This window comes from Eurypyga helias, unplaced genomic scaffold (assembly GCF_000690775.1).
Source record: "Eurypyga helias isolate BGI_N326 unplaced genomic scaffold, ASM69077v1 scaffold35280, whole genome shotgun sequence".
Taxonomy (NCBI): Eukaryota; Metazoa; Chordata; class Aves; order Eurypygiformes; family Eurypygidae; genus Eurypyga; species Eurypyga helias.
This window is the reverse complement of record NW_010225842.1, coordinates 18,005-22,736: the sequence shown is the minus strand read 5'-3', so window position 1 is coordinate 22,736 and position 4,732 is coordinate 18,005.

Here is a 4,732-nt window from a genome sequence, read left to right as displayed (position 1 = left end):
GTTCCTTTGCGTTTAAATAATTTGTACGAGTAGGTTGCGATAATAGGATGAGTTTAAAAACAAAATGAAACAGACAACAAAAAAAAAATCTCTAGGAACAAAACATTGATAGTTTACAGGGTTTTGTGAGTTTAAATGCCTTATATTTAACAATCATAATTTATGACTAACTTGTAGATATTGTGGGTTCTTATTTAATTATTTTTATAGTTGGTTTTTTTTGCATTTTTAATTATAATTTATTTATTTAGAAATTAATACTAATTTTTTTTATTACTCCTATTACCTCATTTTTGCATTGTTTCTGGGAATGGAATGCTTTGCATGCATCGGTACTTAAAAAAAAATTAAACATGGGATGTGGGGGGTAATGCTTATCTTGTCAAAAAAAAAAAAGAAAAAAGAGAAAAAAATCAGGGTGTGTGATTACAAACTGTATTACTGTGGTGCTGTTACCTTGGATACATTCCATAAAAATGCAAACCTTTGATTCTGTATGCTGTGACATAGTGGAAAACTGCAATATAGTGACTGTGTTTAGCACATATGTATGAATATTATTTGCACTCATAATCAAACTCCGGTGATCCTTTCACTTGCGTCCTTGCGCATTGAAGGCAATTAACAGCGCTTTCCAAAACCAAACTGTTTCAGCCGATTCTTGCCCCGTCCTCCATGCCGCTGGTGATGCTACTGCTCTTGCTGCATGTGTTACCCTGCAATAACACCCGGCGGGCTCCCCCTACAAGGCTGTGCTTGGGGCAATGCATACACTGCATGCAAAACTCCGCAAAATGCTTCAAAAGCTGAGGAAGGAGCCCAGGCGTGGTGGCTCTGGCCAATTTTTGGTGTTTATCGGCACTCGGTCTGGCTCTTCTCAACCTTTGCGCACGCATCCAGCTGGGTGCTGCGGAGAGGATGAAGGAGGCAGTCGACTGAGTCTGAGCTTGGAGGCAATAGAAGTGAGGGATTCATTGCAGTTTTTAAGGGTTGACCCCTTGTCTAGCTGAGAGGGGGTGAGATGGACACAGGAGCGATTCGGCACCCCTTTGTAATGCCTGGCTGTGAGCTTTTGCTACCACCCAGCCATGAAACACGCATGGAGCATAAGCCCCCAGTGCTTATCTTCTGGATCAGTTAGTTTCATCGCCCCCTGTTAAGGAGGAAACCTCAGCCTGGAGCTTTTTAATCCACTGTAGATTGGGACCTGCACTGGACCTGCACTGGGGCCCTCCTCTCCCCAGGGTGAGCCCCAAGCTGACGTCCTCCTCCTGCAGCGGTGGCCAAGCATCCCCATCCCAGCCACGCCGCTCTCGCAACGCACTGCCCCTCCCCAAAAGGCTCCTGAAGATCTCGAGCCTCGCAAGATGGTATTTTAAGCTTTAAGCCATAACCGCTCTCGGTTAGCGCAGATGCTCAGCCATGTATGGACAGAAGCGGTGTTCCACGCATGTGCTCAGCCAGTAGCCATCCTCCCCTCCCCCACCCCAAAGGCTCTGGATGCAATTCTCTTTTGGGTTAGAAAGGCACAAAATGACTACCTTAATTTTTTTCTCTCTGTCCCTTCAGGGTGCTGCTCTGCTATGTTGACTTTGCCTTACCCTGGGTTTAAAACCTGTCTGTGTTTTTTTCCTTGCTGCTCTGCCACACTCCTCCCCTGTAGCCTGGAGCTGCAGTTTTGAGCCTTGCGGGGGGACAGGGGGTCAGTGGTTTTACTCCCCCTGCAAAGACACTGTAAAAGGGATAAGTAAAACATGGAGCGAGCGAACAAAAATCCTCTACTTCAATGACCGGGGCTGGTGAAAGGATCACCCACATTTTTGTACTCCTACTGCTGTTCTGTTGTGCTGTGCAACATTTTGCTACATAGACTATTTTATAGAAGAAAGCTAGAAAAATATTTATTATTAATATTAAAGCAATAGCGCATTGAAGAAATGAAGAGACATTAGAAATTGTGTAAATGCTTAGATTCACTTTTGGTGGATTTTTTGTACTTTATTTATAACTAATAAAACAAACTGCATTGCTAACTATAAACCTGTGCCACACAGCAGCCACCGGGCAGTGCGAGCGCTTGGTCTTTATTTACCGCGCGTTTCTTGCTTCCCTGGATCAGACTCAGGTCTGCTCTCACTGCTTATGCCGCTGAGTGTTGACGTGTGAAAGAGGCGCTGCTGGGGCATAAAATACTCCTCTCAGATGGTTTGCAGAGGCTGTTGGTGCTTGAGCTCCATGGTGAGGTGAGGCTCTCCCCATCGGACACACCACCGTGCATGATGTCCTGTGGCACCACTTCTGTCATTGGGTACCAAAATCTGGAACCAGGCTGGAAATTGCCTGTTAAAGAGAGATTTCTCCCCTAGCATATCCCATGGTGCCTGCAGGATATCTCCAGCAAGTCCTGCAGAGATACCGGCAGGTCCTCCATCCTTTCGGTGGAGAAGCATCTTCTCCGTGTGGGTCTCCTGTTTAGTAACTAAGAGAAACTTATTGGAAGGAGAAGTCTCTAAAGTAATACGGATTTATTTGAGGACATTTTCCATCCTTCTGTTACCTGTTGGAGAATCCAATGTGTCACACATCCAACTTTGCATCCTGCACAGCTCATTGCACATTTCCACTTTATTTTTCCCCCCCGTGAATGCTGCCAGTCTCTGCTCCTACCCACTCTTGATTCTGCTGTTCCTCCTCATGCATTTCATGCAGAAAGGCTGAGAGCAGTCCCCAGCTTTGGCTGTGTGATTAGACTAAATAAGCCTTGGAGACAGGTGGCTGCCTACTGTAGGGTTGATCCCTAGAGCCTAAGGGAATTGCTGGGTCCTCCAGCATCCTGCAAAGGCCACCCAAGAGATGCACCATATTCAGACAATACGAAGTTCCCGTTATAGGAAGATTTTACAGATTCAGAAAACAGAAATCAGGGTAAAAATGACCTGCTGGTCCAGCTGTGGAAAATCTCAGTTTCTCACTGAGATCTTGCTGATGTCCTTCGAAGGGGTAACGGCGCTGAGCGAGCTGCTCGAGATGGCAATCGGTTTTGCTTCAAAGCGGCGGCGGCAGCAGCAAACACGTCTCTGTGATCTGATAACAGCCCTGCTGAGTGCAGCGAGCAGGAGCCGGCGGCTGCGCTGGGGAAGGAGAGGGTTTGTGCCCACGAAGGTATAACAGCACAGGTCGAGATGCAACGTCTTTATTCACCGTGAGCACCTGCTCTCGCAGCAGCTGCACGAGGTCAGGAAGCTTAGCTCACATTTGTGTTTTGTGGGATCTAAGTCCTCCGCTGGCCCACAGGCTGCAGCTCAGAGCTGTACAACCCCATCAGTAAATATCTTTTTGTTGTTGTTTTAAATTGAGGGCTTTTTTTGTGTCAAAACAGACCTCTACAAATAACGATGGGGTGGGGGAGATTATAAGATGGATCCTTCACACCCGTCAACTATTCTGCCTTCATATGTGTAAGATTGGTGTAGGTATATGATGCTATCATCAAATATGTCACACAGTTTCATAAAGATTCTAAAATAATTCTCTGTGTCCTGCAGCAAGAGACAGCAACCAGTCCCTCTTAGCATCCAACACAACAGAGGACCCTTCAGTTACGCTTGTTTTCACTAACAGCACCCAAGTACTTTTGTAAACACAGCATTTCATTGGGCTCCCAAAACTGTGGGGACCACAGAGGTGATGCAATAGCTGGGTTCTGCAGGCTCCTGCTGAGTGCACCATCGTCTGCCTCTGATCTACACTGCTTTTTGATGAAGGCGTGAGCATTAAACCCCACCATTTGAAGAATAAAGGGAAAAAACGTGAGGGGGCAGGATCTGTACGTCTGCCCAGCATACAGCTTTGGGATGCTCTGCCCCAGCAGGCAGAGTTCGCCTGAGCCCTGCAAAAGACACTTCTGGCTTTTCACCTCCCCATTTCCCCACTTGGCCAAGAACGTGCTGGTTTTAGCAGCTTAATGAAAATCCAGACCTTGGATAAAATCCACTCTTGCCTTATTACCTTTGTAGCATTAATTGTAGCAACAGAATGATTCCCCAGAGCCAGGGTGGAGTTGAGTTTTGCACAAACAAGGGGCATTTTTGAAGTCTGTAGAAGGAGGAAAGCAGAGTTTTTTCATGCTTTGCCAAAGTTGCCTTGCTGGGAGGTGGTGGGGTTACTGACCCCATATCAGCAAACTCCCCCTTGGCTCCTTTTTAGGGCAGCATTACCCAAAGTTCAGCAAAGCTCTCTGGTTAGGGATGGAAGGAGGTTTTGGTGGCAATCCATCAATCCCATCTCTCACCTACTCAGAGATTTGGTGACCCAGAAGACATTTGCTAGATGTGGTTACTCCCAGGTGTGAACACGTCTCCTATGACAGGATTTCTCTTTCCTCCTTTCCCCATGCAGTGATGGTGTGTGGATCAGGGATTGCGCCACTGCTTCCAAGGGCTGCAATCATGGAGCAGTACAGGCACACGGAACGTGCTCAGGGGCTGGCAGGGGTTAAAATGCTGCGATGCAATGCTGCTGTGAACCCAGCATCTCCATCATCTCCACACCAAGCGGGTGCTGACTGGAGCCAACTGGAAATGCTGGGACTAGAGCATTTTAATGGGAAACCCTCCTATTTTGCTGCAGCTTGTTTAAAAATGGGACAAATCTATTGACAGGGAGGGTTTTCATAGCCCTGGTAGACTGGGGTGGGAGGGAAAGCAGAGAGATCAAAAGCCTGACCCTTTTT